A 17,445-nucleotide genomic window follows, 5' to 3' on the forward strand; every position below is an offset into this window, starting at 1 on the left:
TGTGACCTTGTTTGGTCAAACAAATTTCCTAATGAATGTAATTAAAGTTGGAGATTGGATTTCCTAATTGAATATGGGACCCGCTCGAGCTGGATTTACTTTTATACTGGAACATTTAGGCTTGGCTACGTTTAAAAACAGGATATTCTATTTAAGCTTTTCCCTCACAGAAAATCAAATAACACTCTGGCTTTGCATTCATTTTTATTTGATTGAAAATATCACTTATAATCTCTGTACTGCCAGGTGCCAAGACACATTTCAAGTGAACTGGGAATTTTATGGAAAATATAACTTGTACATTTAAATCAGAAGCATTGCCATCAAATCTCTTCGCTCTGTATATTTGCCAAGAACATCAATAATATAAAGGAACATTTTACTCTCAGATTATACATTTCTGAAGATTTATATGTGGTGGTTTCAGCAGAAATTTCCAGGCTCTCACCTGCAGCTGGGGCCAGAATTCAAATTTAAGATGAAATATGTTCCTTTCAGTAAGTCCATTTCTTCAGAGGATTTTAGGCCCACTTATTCAGATCTACAATTCGGTTTAAATGACAGTTAAGAATTACGATTGGCAGTCTCGGGTGAGACCTGTCTCGACAGCAAATAGATAAAAAAAGTGAAAACAGATGACTCCCCATCCAAATAATATATAATAACAATGTTAGTTCGAATAAAGGATGCCAAATCTAGATTCAAATATAATATTCAGTTTAGAAATATGAACAACTAAGGAGTAAAGCTTAAAAAAACATCAGCTAAAACCTTCATATAGCAATAGTCTTTCCTTATCCCTGAGGCTATGGCCTGGCTAAAACCTCTGCGCAGCAATTATTTGCTGTAATGACTGCAGTTCAAATAAGCCTGGAGATTTTATTAAACCAAATGAGAGAATCATCGGTGTATTATCACCTTGTGATTGACAGTGACAAGTGTTGGGCAGGCTCGGATGTGAGCATGATGAAGAAGCTCTCGGCAAAGCTCTCGATAATGTTACCCCTGATAAAGCTGTCTGGAAAACCTCAGCCAACATACGGAAAAGGGAAAGCTCTTCGCATATTAATTCCAATTGTCAGATCTCTCCAGCGGAGGAAGAGGAGGAGGCGGGGAGGACTACGTCTGGCAGGCGGCCCCGGCTGCCCCTCCATTCAACCGGTCGGGTTTTACACAACTAATGAAAAAGAAATCCATTGTGCTGATCATATGCATAGATTTTGTTCTATAATAATGATTAAATCGAAATATTCATAATAAAAATAAAGGTCACTCGCCGTTGCAGCTAAGCTTCCTAAGCTGCAACCTTTGCGAGAGCAGTTGTCAAGTTCCAGTGATAAAACAGGAAAAGATGAGCGGCATCGAGTTATGACCTTGCAGAGGTCAAGTTGTGGGACTCTGTAGCTACTGTACTCGAGCCACTCTGTCCCGTATTTATCTTTCCTCAAAACAAAAGAGTTTCATATTGATTTGGAGGCGGGTCTGTCTCCTCTGCATCCGATGGGGAGGATCAAAGGTCGATAACTAACTTGTGATTTGCACAGCTGTATATGTTGCTCAGAGATTTGTAAAATACCAGGGAAGCATGAACATCTAGCTCTCCTCTCATCGCTGCTTCCTGTACGTAGGTCACCTGGGCTTCTCCAGGTATATGAGCGATGGAGCACGGGGGTAGAGGGAATGGAGTCTCACCTCCGAAGGACGTTCCCGGCATTATTATGGCCTGCCGTGACTTCCATGTTGAGCCCCGTCGTCAGATGCATCATACGTTGGCATTTATTAGTGCCGTGCACTAAGTACAGGCCATGTTATTGAATTTGAATATCAGCTCCAAGACACATTCTCAGGCCCCGGAAATGTATTATATTAAGATGAAGCAATCTCATTTAATAACACCCAAACTAATAAAAGGAGAGCAGATTGGAAATTAAATTTATGAATATTGCTTGGCAACCGGAATGATCCCAAAAAAGCTCATCTTGGTCTGTTATGTGCAGACATTTCTCCAGCTATAAACCTAGGTGTTGGAGACATTTCTGACTTTCTCTTCATGGAAAACATGTTGAGGAAGCAGAAGGTATGTTATGCTTTAGGCCAACTTTGCCTCCACGGTCCAGATACATTTGACTGGAGTCCTAACATACACGCACCATCAGAACAGTAAATAGAGGATTTTGTATTTTTTATTTTTGTATTTTTGTATTTATTTATTCATTTGAAAGGGATAATGCAGTCAAACATAGATACAAGCTTGCAGCTGATGCGATGCATGTAGAGTTTATAGCTAGTGCTAATTCTCAACTCCAGTCCCCAGTTGGGCTCTTTCACAACATTGCAGTACAATATAAAATTGATATACATCAATTAAAAAGACCATACAATTCAATAATACAATAATGCAATATTGCATTTACATGATATAAAACCTTCCCTCACTCACTCTCCCACACAAAACATACACACTATTTACAGATGAGTACAGTTTTGATTTTTCTTTAACCAGGTTTTAGTTTTGGTGATGAACATGTTAAACTCTGAGATGGATTTAATTTCTGATGGCAGTGAGTTCCAGAGTTTACAGCTCTTATAGATTAGTGAGAACGGTTTCATAGCTCCTGTTGTATTGTCTTTGTGAGCTTAGACTTTGTTTAGCATTTAATATCAATGCTGGTTCAGTCATCTGTCATTTTAAAGTAATTTTCGTTCTGTGGCAAAATGTGAAACATTTGCAGAGGCATCAATTATGAAACCCCCCCCCCCCTTTTCTTTTTTAATCCTCAAAAAAAATTGAAATATTGTTTTCTGAAGCACAATTCATCCAGCAGCAGTCATATCAGTCTCTGCCAGAGTTTTGCAGCTCAAATTAAGAAAATGTCACTCCATCACTTTACAGACGCCGCTTCAAAAGAGCAGCCATTTTTATTTATTCATTTTGGTGTCATTTTTTCTGTGCGGCTGTCATTGATGACCAGTATTGTGTTGGTCAGTGTTTGTGTGTGTCTTTCTCCAGAACCTCCAACAGGCCCGTGTGCAAACGCTGATCCCGGCGGAGCCGTGACTGTCACTCACTGCCCGGCCCGCCTCGTGCCGCCATTGATCGTTGCATATATCTTGCTCTGGACTTCCCAAAACCTTCATCAACAGATGCGGCTGCAGAATTGATTAGCGCGCGAGTCAATGACCAAATCTCTTTGGAAACATTTTTATTTATGTGTGTGTTTATGTGGATAGCTTAGAGGGCCATTAGTGGGATTACCTTTGAGGCTTGGCTGAACAACAGATGTTCAAGGATGGCTCAATCAATTTGACTTACAAGACGCTGCAGTTGCCGGAAACAAGTGATAAGTCTGTGAGAGGGGAAGGAAGGGTTAAATAAAATTGGTCCACTGTGGTAATGAGCAGGTACAACAGAGCAAAGGACCTATTTACAGAACATCCGTCAACCCCGACAGGTTTCCTACAGCACACCGCTAATGTACTGAAAACCTTTTAAAGTTGATAAAAACATCTGGCAGCGCTGCTTTAAGTACTGAAAGTCTCAAAAACCCTCAACCCTTCCAACTTTTAAGTTTTGGCTCCGACTGTTCCTTATGTAAAATACGAGGACAGGTAAAAGTTGTTTTTTTAGAAAGTAAGTAAGTACATTTTAAAGAAATGCTTAATTCATAATCTCTCCGGTACAGACTTGGTTATTTTCAAACACACTTACTTCGTTTATTTAATATAGTAAAAAAATGCTAAATACATTTAGCAAATGACAGTTCAGCCCAAACAGAACTCCACAAGTATGAATAAAATATGTAATTTCAGTGGAGTGGTGCCTTTTAAATTATACTAGCATCTATATTGAATTCACATTAATGCTGGGTTATGGGTATTTTTCATTTTCTTTAAATAGTCTCAATTCAGCACAAAATTGACCCTTTCTAAATGAAGATCATGTTCTTTCATTCTTTTCAATTTTCCCTTTTCCTCTCATGAATCAAATGGTGAACAAATGTGTTGCAGAGACCCGCGATCTGCCTTCAAAGCCCGTGCTTATGCTTCCTTATCTGCAAACCTATTAAAATTAAGTCAGAACACAAAATGGTATTTAAAAAGTTTAAGTGAAACAATTTGCATTGGGAGTGTGTGAAAATGCTAATGCTTTCTTTCACTAAGCCTCACAATCGCCGTCATCCATTTTCGGCTCTGATTGTTTTCCACATGGATGCTCTCATTCATTACTGCAAAATTATAAACATAAAGAATATCTCTGTATTAATATTTCTGCTTTTTGTAAAAGCTCAATCAACCATAATGTCCTAATTTTTTCTCTGTGAACCTCATTTTTTATTATCTCGCTACTCAAGGAATGGATGTCCCAAAAGGGATTTATTTCATTTATCAGGATTATTGAATTAAATTAAACGAGACACTTCCCGCAAGCTGAACGAAGGCACCTTATCCACTTAAAAGGTAGGCCTGCTCCTCGCTGCTATTTAGGCAAACACATTAGGCAGCAAATGCCTTTTGTTGGCTGGGCCTAGGTTACTGCATAATTCATTTGTTCATTAAGGAAAAGCAGTGAAAGTGCTTGAGGTAAGTGGAAAAGGTCATGTATTGAATGGATCTTTAATTAAGGTACTTTACAACCTCAGTTACACGACTGATGACATATGCATCATGTTTGTTAACAAGCCGAATGAGCGAGACAATAAGTGCAGACAAACTGATGGAAAAAGAGTGAAATAATCATTCAGCACAGTTATAGTTACAGAAAAAAGTCTGAAGAAACTCATGAATGTACTGTATATAATGAATGACTTGGTGTTGGGTTTTTTGTTTAAATAGCTTTTTATTTTCACAAATGTTAAATGTCTGTCAAGAAGGGCAGAAAACTCCAGAAAAGAACAGCCGTCAGTCTTGACGTTGTGCTGTTATACTGGCGTTGAGCAGCAGATGGCAGACTGTTTCCACTGATGGACAATCTCCCAGCACGAGCACACGCACGACTTCTGGGCCCTGCTGCTGAGACGCTGGCTTTTCAAGACCTCGCCGCTCTCGCCTGTGAAATGCATTCCCATTAAAAAGGCATTTTTAAAGCCAGCGTCAGTGCTATAACAATCATCTCCTCGAAGCCAAGACTTCACACACACCCAGGAGTGCGGCGTTGCCGCACAGGCAGACATGTGGCGGCTGCCACAAACAAAGGCCTTGCACTCTCCTCCCCATTCCTCTTCCCTCAGCCTCCACATGGCTACAGGCCGGCCTGCCATGGCCAATTACACCCACAGCCCAGTGTGTGAGGTCTCACAGAGACCCCAATCACCGCTAACAAGATCAAGGCTAACTCTCGACACATCATACAGATTACAAACACACACACACCTGCATGTGTGTGTGCGCAAACCGCCTGTCCCCTCTCTTCACCCGGGCCGCCCCCCCCTGTCTCTACGCCGAGCACTCTGAAATTATAACACATTTTAAGTGGCTGTGGAAAGTACATACCCCCCCCCCCACTCTGCTTTTTTTAAGAGCAACAAAAATAACAGGGTGACAATCATGGCGTCACGTGGCCCTCTCGTCTCCCTGGATGTCAAAGTTCAACATTATTTCGGCGGCACGGGAGAACGAATACATTCAGTTGTCTTATACTACTCTTGTGTTGCATTTTTAGGCACGCTTACTTAAAGGGAAAGTTCGGTTTTTTACAACCTGGACCTTATTTCTGGCATTTTTTATGGTTGTATACTCACCCAGAGGTGTTTGGTGTCATTTGGAGTCCTTCGGAAGATATTAGGAGTTTTTTGCGAGCCGCTTCTCCATATAACGGTAGTGAACGGGGGCACCGCGGGACACTGGCGATGCAGCGTCTAAATAACACATGATTGCCGCGAAACTCTTCATTTCTTTTATGAATCACTAGATCTGCTTCCAGGACCTGTTGTCTTCATCCGGGGTTGTCTGTGTAACAAATAAATCACTTTGTAAACAAGACCTCTGAACTCATGACGTCATCTCTGTGCGCGCACTCTGTCCTCCGTTCAGTGAGCTCTTCAGCCGTATACTCTGGCTCAAAACGGTAAGGACGTCCATTATATTCAAAGTCGTCGTCCACAACCTCAGAATTTGACAAATATTCAGACATGTTTCAAATAACTAACAGTAAACTAACAGTAGCGAACTCCAGCTGTACACGGAGCTGCGTCTGCGATGCGCGCACACAGACGCGGTGCCCCCGTTCGCTACCGTTATATGGAGAAGCGGCTCGCAAAAAAACTCCTAATATCTTCCGAAGGACTCCAAATGACACCAAACACCTCTGGGTGAGTATACAACCATAAAAAATGCCAGAAATAAGGTCCAGGTTGTAAAAAACCGAACTTTCCCTTTAAGGGAAGGCATTCAAAAGCAGGTTATTTTCACATCAGTTGCACTTTGAGGATCCCTGTCACTCTTTCTCAAACAGGGCAGGTATCTGATCTTGTCACTGTTGATTACAAGGGCGTACATTTCACCCTTCTTATCAGACCTGGCAGATGTGGACAGTTTGGATAGTTGACAGAGAGGGAAACTCTACCTCTGTACCCTGATACAGCCATCAATACCCATGAGGCCGTGTGTCATGCAGCCAGCATCCTGAACAGTGTTTCACATACCTCCTGTGATACGCAACCTCAGAGAGAGCCCGCGCTTCATGTCCTCACACCGAGCTCTGATGTGGCAGCTTGCTAAATAATTTGTGCTTCTTTACCAGGGTCATTGGATAGAGAATCTGGCCTTTGAATAATTAATTGAGACACAATCTAAGCAGCCGACTTCTGTTTCCACGTTTCAGGCAGATTGTGTGCCACCGTCCCCTGTTCTCACACTGACTTTCATCTGATTCATTTGAATTGAAAGCTTGATCATAATAATGCTATAGGCAGGCTGTTGTGGAGAGGACCTCGTCCTGGGCACGACCTACACGCTCCCCACAAAGACATCCGCCCACAGCCACAAAATCTATTTCCATTTCGTGGATAAAAATAAAACAACAGCCTATTACCACCATAGCTTTGTTTAGCTACATAATTGCTTTTCATTATTCAGTGCACAATTGATACCCACAGAGTAGGTTGAAAGAGGCGCAGTTGCTCGAATAAGACTGGATATGAGATCTTTTATTGATACAGCTGTGTCTCAGATCCGATTCTTACAAATGCCTGATTGTCTGTCTGTGAATACTAATAGCGGTATTCAGGCAGCGAGGCGGCATCGCCGTCGCTGGGAGGCTGGTGACAGGCTTTTACTGGAAGATTTCTGATTCAGCGGGATAAACGGGCTGCAAAATCTGGGGGGCGTTAGTTATAACTTAGGCCTATTTCAGGAAAACCTTACACTGTCATCAATCGTTGGCCTGTCAGTGACGTTAACGTTAGCAAATGTGGGTTTTTTCTATATCTGAGATGATTGATGATGGTCAGGATCATGAAAAATGGCAACGAACAACCTTTACATCCTTTTAACATTGCAAGTGTTTTTTATAATGATGGAAAGCGCGTTGTCACGTGTTGCGGCCAACTGGCCACAAGAATAGCAATGAGTGAAAAAATGAACCTCAAGTAAACCTGTCTGTGAGTAAGCAGGCCTTTATGATAAGGAACACCACAAGCCTCTGTGGCGCAGCCCACAAGTGTTTTTCAAGAGTCATTTTGTAGCCTAATTTCCAGAGCTCAGGATGACTTTATTGCCTGCAGCTGACTCTGCTGAACCCCAGATGCCTCTCTGACCCGTCTGCATGGATTACGGATCACCATCTTTAGCTCAACCCGTCTAAGACCGAAGTCCCGGTCATCCCTGCCCATCATTCGTCCAGCCTCGATATCAACATTAATATTAGTTCTACTACTGTCACTACTGTTTGATGAGCAGTTATCTCTCTCTGACCACGTTGTGCCGCTTTGCTCTCTACAATCAATCTGCAACTTCTGATGGCGTCCGGTCTTTAATCCACCCAGGCTTCACCCCCTTGTGCATTGAGCTTCATGGGCTACATGCGGCTGCTCCAATAAAACACAGGGCTCTGTGACTTGCCTACGAGGTGATCTCGGGGTCCATACCTTTCAATTTCAATTTCAATTTTATTTATATAGCGTCTAATGCAACAGAAGTTGTCTCTAGGCGCTTTGCAGAGACTCAGACCAGACACCTGCCTGTGTGAACCCGACTGCTAAGGCCTACACTCCTTCAGCAATGCCGTGTTCACAACAACGCAGACTGGCCTTGCCCTCTCTGCACACACGAAGTAGGTCCAGATAAGTGGCCACAGGTAACTTGTTCCCCCGCTGAGGAACAACACGAGACAACAGTCTTGACTTAGGAACAAGTTACCTGTGGTCGCTTATCTGCCCCTACTTCATGATCTACCGTGTAGCACAGGGGTCGGCAACCCGCGGCTCCAGAGCCGCATGCGGCTCTTTAGCGCCGCCCTAGTGGCTCCTGGAGATTTTTCAAAAATGTTTCACCTTTTTTTCTTGTTTTCTTTTTTTTTCCTTTTTTTCTCTCTTTTTTCTTTATTTTTTTTCTTCTTTTTTTCCCTTTTTTTCTTTTTTTTCTTTTTTCCCTTTTTTCTCTTTTTTTCTTCCTTTTTCCTTTCCTTTTTAATCTCGACATTTTGACTTTTTTCTCAAAATTTTGACTTTTTTCTCGACATTTCGACTTTTTTCTCAATATTTTGACTTTTTTTCTCGAGATTGTACTTCAACATTAATCCCGACATTTCGACTTTTTTCTCAAAATTTTGACTTTTTTCTCGACATTTCGACTTTTTTCACTAAATTCTGACTATTTCCTCGACATTTCGACTTTTTTCTCAACATTTCAACTTTTTTCTCGACATTTCGAATTTTTTCTTGACATTTCGCCTTTCGCCATTTGCCTTTATTCTAAAGCTTATACATACAAGACCATGAGGATGTGGTCAAAGTATGGAAGAGCTCCACCAGGATGGTGGACTGGTCCAGTTAATCACCCTGGAAGGGTCCTACATTGGTCCAGGAGCAAAGGTAGCTCAACTGGAGGAACCGGGTGCTTCTGAAAGACGAACTCCAGACCCTTGGGCCAGTTGCCCTTTGGTTAGCAGAAGATTGCTTCTTTCGGCTGCTTAGCTGAGGTTTTCCTTTTCACCCTTCCAGGCTTACCTGAAGCTAGTTTATTAGCAAAGTTAATGGTACAACTAGCCAATTATCTTTAAAGTAAGAATTATAATGTTCTGTTACGTCTTTCTGTACAGTTCAGAGGTCAGGTTCAACTAAAGTGACAGTTCACCTTTGACACCGTCGACTTCAATGCAGCTGTCACTCAGAAGAAATGCACGTAATTATGCATAAACGTGTGGCTTTACCTGAATACGTTTGCAGCCGGCTGTGAACACTGCAGACCCGCGTTTGTGAAATCTCCAAACAAACCGAGTTTACTTCTCCCAGACTTTAATATCTTTGGATAAGACAGGAGAGTTTTCTTATATCTCGTGACCGCCATGAACAGACCATGTAACGTACACTATCATCGTAACAGGAGCGGCACACAAGCGGCTTTCTTGTCCTGGCCTCAGTCTCATCTCTCATCTCCACCGAGTATGTGCTTCCACCTCCTTAGTCTGGGCTAGCTTTTCATTTCACTGGTTCCTCACGGCGCTTCAGACGTACTCGTAAAGCCCCACCGCGCAGGCAATCATCCCGTTTCTTTAGTCTGAGCTTATGTTTCTAAGGCTGCACGTGATGGTTTTCAGACTCCACGCTGAACTATGCAGCCGTGGTTATTGGTGGTTAATTAAGTTTGCGATAAGTCTTGGAACAATTAAAAACATCTTATGGAATATTAACGAAGTAAAAAATGGTTTATATCAGACACACAGAGAGAGAGAGGGAGAGAGAGGCTGAGGGAAATAAGCGTACCATTTTAGATACCATTTTAGCTTTTGTATGAAGTCACTGTGCAAAGCCATTTAATATATGCAAGTAATCTACTGACAACAAGAAAGTGATGACTTTTCTTGTGAAGTACAAATATAACTCAGTAAAGAAGAGAGACAGTTAACTGTTTTCGTCATTTGAAATGTATTTTTATGCAGACTGTAAAAAAGTGCAAACGCACACAGTACAAATGGGCTCATTAATGATTTCTTGGTTTAGTTGAATCTCTGGAGGAAGCCAGGCTTTTCATGATGTTCATTTCCAGTCAAGCTAAGCTAATCATCTGCTGAACATAGATGTCGGACCCCGCGAATGTTGCGTAATCTCAGGGTTTCGGGACTAAAAGAGTTATGCTTCTTGCTTAACAAGTCCAGTGCTGATGCTCTGTCAAGAACTTAAAGAAATTAAAAACCATGTTTAGTTAAAATTGCTTGCTGGTATGAAGGAAAGCAGCAGGTTCCCCGTTCATGGATGTGGTTGTTATGGGTGCTCGCCTAAAAAGAGGCTTCTTTCACAGCGACCTGTATCAGTTAGGCATCCATTGACTTTCTATTGTTATTGTTGTAGTGGTGTAAAGCATCATTTCAATTCCTCAAACGCAACAAACGCATGTCTAGTCTGAGGCCCCGTTTACACATAGCCGGGTATTTACAAAAACGGATATTTCCCCCTCTATGTTTTGAAAAATTCCATCGTTTACACGAGATCGTTTTCAAAATCTCTTCGTTTACACGATTCCGCATAAATACGCTGTTAACGTCAGCCAGCCAATCAGAATCCTGGAAAAAACATCAACAAATGACACGTGTAACTTCCAGTTAAGGCTGATTTATGGTTCCGTGTTACACCAACGCAGAGCCTACGGCGTAGGGTACGCGGCGACGCGCACCGTACGGCACGCATCGCCGGGTACCCTACGCCGTAGGCTCTGTGTCGACTTAACGCGGGACCATAATTCAGGCTTTACTTCCAAGACAGAACGAGAGTAAAACAGGTAAAATACAAGAAAATATGGATGGTGGCCAAACTAATTGTAAACACAGGTCGCACACATGACGCTGGTGACGTTTCTGTTGCATAATTTGACGTTCTGAAGCCTAAATCTCCGTTTTCCTCTGTTTAGACGCAAACGTGAAAACGGAGTTTTTGAAAATCTCTACTTTGGCCGGAGTTTTCAGAAATGATCGTTTTTGGTGACTTTGAGCTCCGTTTTCGTGTAAACGAACGGCCAAAACGCATGAAAACGCCACAGTTTTTGCTCCGTGTAAACTGGGCCTGAGGCTGGCCTTGAAGCTGAAGCTGCCAGTTCGATGCAGCTTAATTGCTTAATAAAGGTATAGTGAAAAGTTGCCTTATTATGCAGTGACGTAAAAAAAAAAAAAAAAAAAAACCCAACAAAAACAACCTTAATCACTGATGGTACCTTAGAGCTTACCTAAGTACAACACCTGCTTCAGTGTACTCAAACTTATTCTGACATTATATACTGGACGGAGAGTTGAACCTATACTTTTATCTACCTGTCTGGAAAAAAAAAGCTAAGTTAAGCACCATTTTAAACACATAAAAGTATAAAGTATTGCTCAAAGTACAACCGAAGCCCCATGACAAACGCAACATTTGTCATAACATAAATTCGCTATGTGATTTCCAATTCCTGGAATTGATTACTGTATTCAGACAGCAATTGTTCTATGAATAAATACTTTATGTTTGAAAACCACATACCGATAGGACATAACCTAAAAAAACACCCTATGTGACCCCGAGTGCTTAAGCATTAAGCATGACTGGCCCCACCGGGAATCACACGTCTAAATCTGGCAGTTTAAGTGGCCTGTAAATGATATCATCTTCGGGGAATCAGACACCAATAGTCAGGCCTGTGTCAGCGAGGCTTAGCTTCATTATTCTGGTCCCAAGGACCGAGATTCTTGTGTGTGCATTCCTGAAATACTTTCTCATCACTTCAATTCCAGCTCAAACTTAGCCACCCTCGCGCTCATCACCGTGTGTATTTAAAATCCTCACAATGATTCCTTCTCATATTTTGCTCTTCTTCGCTGGTTTTGTGGAGATGCGGTATATGACCAGAGCTATTAGCTGTGGATGGTTGTCAGGGACCGGTGTCCTCTCAGAGCAGCCGTGAGAGGTAGGGCTATAAGTCTGGTATGTACAGTAAAGAGGACAGAAAGAGACAGAGCTCTTTAAAAAAAAACACACGAGACAGGAAGAATGACACTTAGCCCTTAATCATCTCTGTGTCTGCAGGGATCCCCTGTACTTTTGTGTCTATTGCAGATAATGGTCTTTCCTTTCTTGACAGCATGTCTTTACCAAGCCCGAGCTCTGTTTAAGTGTATCAGGGTAACAAAGCGCCGCTGGATTCGGTGGTGTCACAGCTCATCATGTAGTGGCATTGCTGACAGCTGTGGTGTTAAGTCAGTGAGGCTGTTGAATGAAGTTAGAATAGATTGTAGTGCAGTAGACCCAACTTCCATAACAATGCCTTCCCCGGGGATCGTGTTGCAATATGCAATCCAATAACAACAGCTGGAACCAGTGGACAGCTGGAAGGAGAAGTAATGGAAATCTGGGAGTGCAAACCAAAATGCTGCCACAGTTATAGGAGCACATGGATCCTTGTGTTTCAGGAGAAAAACCAGAGGCAGAGAGAGTACAAGAATGACAATGATGTTTGCGGGTTCGTGCTCTCATGCATGATAGTTGCTGGCAGGCCGTCTGACTGCATTGGCTCTTTCCTATAACAAAAAAAAAAAAAAAAAAATAGAAAAGGAGAAAAAATTAAAGGAAAGTCTTAGGCATCAGATATAACCGCATCATCTCGAAACCGTCCAGCCCCCATCACTTTCCCTCTATGAGCCTGTCAGGGGAGACGCATTCTTGCCAGGTCCTCTACGAGTTTCAGGGGACTTCCTGTTTGTTGAAAATAGTACAGACAAATTGTATAATGACAAATGGTGGACCGAACATCGTGGGAACAGATTGTCTCTCAACCTCAAACTCAGTTACAACTAATTTTGCTTCAGCCCTAAAACAAGCAGAACAACATGACAATGAGCAGGCTTTGTCTATTTCTACCCACATACACACACACACACACACACACACCAATGGTGGTTTGGCTGGATGTTAAAAGAATTATATTTGTAGCCCTCAGCTTTTTCTTGGGCTCTGAATGGTTTTAAGATCGATCATATTCAACGTGACCGAGTTCTGCACATATTCTTTGACAGCTCTGCTCGAAGGTCTTTACAAACCCAGTCTGGTACGATATGTTTGAGAGGCCTCGCCGCTAACTCGATTCCCGTGTAGATCCAGCTGATCACGATGATCCATGGCATCCTCTATTAGAAGTTAATGTAGTGAAATGTTAAAGAGCGATAGTCGCAGTCATCCTTCTGTCCAGATGCAGCTGATCAGGTTTCACCGTCGGGGCCGTGTGCTGCGCTCATGATATCTTCAAATGTAACTTCATTTAAGGCCTTGGCATTGCCTTTCTCCCACTTCAGTAATGAGATATTCTCCACATGTACACGTACCATGGATCATCTTGTTCCTAAATGCTTTACACAACTCCTTTAAAAAAAAGAAAAGAAAAAAATGTTGGATCCTTCTTGAAACTGATTTTTCTTTTTACTTTTCTTTTTTTGGAATCAAATTCCCTGAACTTAATGTCGGCAACACATTTGAAAGGTTGGGGCAGTGCCACGCTTACCACTGTGTGACATCACTTCTTCTTCTAAAAATACTCCTTTTGGAAACTGAAGAGACCGCTTGTATGTAGTTTTTAAAAGAGAAATGTTTTCCAGTTCTTCAGCGAAATGTTACTGAACTGATTTGCAAAACTATTTTATCTGTATTTCCCAAACTATCCCAAAACCCATTTGGAGATACGGTTGAACATCCGTGATAGCGAGGAATGCTTGTCTCCAACTTGGCCCAGGCCTGCGGTTTCTTTTGGCCATTATTTCACCTTACTTTACAGCATTGAATCAGCGTTATGATGCCGGTCTGAACTGATCCACATATCCAACACACTTTTTTTTTTAGGTCTTTGGACAACGGCAGACTCAAAACGCCTGCCGTGCTTCACGTCAAACCTGGCTCGCTTCCTTTGGCTGGTCACGCAACTCCGCCGCCGCCGCCGTAACCGAGTCAGACATAACCCAGATTTCAAGTCAGAAATCAACATCTATTATTTTGTCTTAAGAAACAATCTACTTAAGACAGATATGTTTCTTTAATTTATTTTTCCTCTCCTCTGAGGAGTTCAACCCGTCTGGTATGTATGAGGTTAAGGACAACTAGCCAAGCCAGAAAAGTAAAAAAAAAAAAAAGAATAAGATAAAACTTGTTCATAGTTGAACTGTGTCAGTCCTGCGTCTACTTTTTTACACCAAACTAAACTAAGATGACCTAAAAATAGGGCAGCACGTTAGCTTGGTGGTTAGCACTGTTGCCTCACAGCGAGAAGGTTCCCGGTTTGACTCCCTGCCCCGGTGGGAGTCTTTCTGTGTGGAGTTTGCATGTTCTCCCCGTGCTTGCGTGGGTTCCCTCCGGGTGTCTGTCTGTATGTGTGGCCTTGTGATGGACTGGTGACCCGTCCAGGGTGTAATGAGCTGGATAGGCTCCAGCAGACCCCCGTGACCCTGCAGAGGATACAGCGGGTATAGAAAATGGATGGATGGATGTATTCCAGTGCAGTTACCGGTTTAAATTGGGGTATTTAAAATACAGTTACTTTCGTAATACCATTTGAATACTTTCATATGTTCTACTTTCCCACCAAAGATAAATAATGTAAATAAATTAATATTTAGAGCCATCGTCCATGTGTTGCGTGCTTTGAAAAATTCCCATAATTCCCAGTAAATAACCTGCCACAGGGCGCCTAAACACTCCCCGGTAGCATAGCATCGCTGCATTCGCAGACGTGTTTAGGCTGGATTCAGACCTGGAGCCACCAGAGCCGAGTGAATCTAACTCAGGTGATGCAAAAAATGCCTTCAACAGCCAAAAGTAAACCAATGAAGGAAAATTGGTGGATCACTTTTACGTGAATGTTACAGAACGCCAGTATCCAAGCGCCTTTACAGTCTTTGGTGAACGTCCTGTCAGCCAGTAGTTGACGCTTAACTCCTCTGCCGTTACCTCCAATTCCTTTCTGGGCTGTGCTCATGTGGGGAACCATGCGCCTGCTATCTTATAAATAATAATAATAATCTTACCTAAAAATACTGGTGAAAATTAAATCAGTGCTGGTTAACAAATGCTGTCCTGAAATAGGTGTTTTTTTTGTTTTTTTTTAACTTAGTTGAGCTGTTTTATAGACGTGCATCATTTCTCGGGCCCTCCACGCCATGAAACTCTCAACTTCAGCCTTTTTGACAGAAAAGCGCAACATTGACGCAGAAGTTTGCGCATGCTATGCTTTTCAGCTACGTTCCTGAACGGTAATGAACGCTGTGATTATCTATTTCATTCCACAACCGTTAGCAGGCTACGAACGCTGCGCGGCACCGGTCCGAGCCTAATTTTCCAGGCCTCTGATCGCGCCTAATTCGCTCAGTGAAATGGGACTCACGTTTACTGAGGCGGAGATTTAATATATCACGGAAAATTAGGTTGATTTTAATACATTAACCCTCCCCATGAATAGTCCACATATGCTTACGGAGGCGGACGGGTCGTCGTGCTGCTGGAAGGGGGCCGTTGTTTGACAAGTGGATTCAAAGGTACTTCCTGAGCACGAGGCACTGGGTGGGCTGTGGAGGAATGGCAAGCCTTTCATAGTCACTCAGTATCTCTGGAGTCCCGGTAAACAGGAACATCGGCAAGGGCTTCTTCCTCAGGCTTCCCACTGGACGGCGTCGACTTCCACGTATGAATGATCTGTATTTATAGCCCACCGGACCTCCCAAAAAGCCACTGGTCCCAACATCCGCACACAAACACTTGTCACACAATGCCTGAGTAAATAAAATATGAGTTAGTAAATTTTCACCATGTAGCGCAGGGTGTATTTTACTTTTATGGCAACATATTTGGCTCATGATGGAGGGCGAGAGCGAGAGAAGTTGAAATGCCTTCATAAATCATTCGCTGCGTTCTACCTCAAAAATAGCGCTCACATGATAGATGCTAGTTTACTGGAAGCATTTTCACCCTGACCAATGCATCTGCGTGTGCATGTGTGTGTGAGTGTGTGTGTGTGTTTGAGCGACAAATCTGGAAGCATTTTATGGTCAGCCACAAAGACTTCTGTGAGACTCCTGTGATTGGACAAGCTCTGTCACTCCTGGTCTTAAAAGACTTTGCACAACAGCGGGGGCATCCACGAGTCATCCTGACGTTTGTGGGATGCAGAATTCCAGAGGATACGCCGCACAGTTCAGTTGTTTCCAGCCAGCATCTATCTGCAGCCTCTCGCTGACTCACGATTCACCTCGGTAGATTGTGACTGCGGTCCATACTGAATACCTCCGCCATGGTGGAGTTCACACCTACTAATCTTGAAACTGAGTCATCATTTTTCTAGGAAGATGTCCCTGATTCATATCACTGACCATCCAGCGCGTTTTCCTGAGGCAGGTCTGGATGAAGTCCCCCTATCTCCAATATGAACGGCATTGATCAGTGATCAGCTACTGGCTTGTCTCAAAAAACAAACAAAACAATTTGGACCAAATTTTAAAAGAAAAGGGTTCAATAATTAGAATAATGTTTAATTTAGTTGGGAAATATACATCAATTTTTGTGCATAGCTTGGAAACATAACATAATGACGATGCTGGTTCATCAGTTGTATTTAAGTAGTAATAGTCTGAAGCCTGGAACCTGAGAACCACAAAACATCACGTCAAGGGGCGGTTCAAGGTGCGCTTGCTGATCAACATGGCCTCTAGGAAATGACGGAGAGACTTTAGAGGACATTTTAAAAGCAAAAGTGATTATATAGTTGTTAGAAGATAGATTTTGTTGCAGCTGCAGAGCAGAGGTACAAGGACCTGGAAGATCTCGATGAAACGGACGTCTGTTTCACAGGAAATCTCAGTCAGACATCCCAGGTTGGCATTCCTGATGTATGTGTCAATGGTCGGTTTACAAGCTACGTATGCAGTCAGATCTGGCTTCACCACAGTCGTCCACGTCTTCATACCGTCACTCTGCAGCTGAAACTGGTTCTGCCAACTTTTGTTTCTTCCTTTCTTCAAGTATATAATCCCATTGGCTGTACAATGCGCTCTATCTGTTTTTGACGTTTTCTAAAGGCCTTATTGAACTTGTCTTGAGCTCTTCTTCTTCTCCTCAATTTTTGAGGTGAGAAATGTCCACATCTGCAAACCCCTGCCAACCCCCCCATCGCCCGTATTAATAGCCAAACCTCAGATACAGGAGGAATAATGCAGGTGTCATATGGGTCGTGGTGCACTGGACCAGCTCTGGACCCTTTCACGTCTCTGGAGGAGGCTTGAGTGTCAGA

Source organism: Cololabis saira, chromosome 2 (assembly GCF_033807715.1).
Source record: "Cololabis saira isolate AMF1-May2022 chromosome 2, fColSai1.1, whole genome shotgun sequence".
Taxonomy (NCBI): domain Eukaryota; kingdom Metazoa; phylum Chordata; class Actinopteri; order Beloniformes; family Belonidae; genus Cololabis; species Cololabis saira.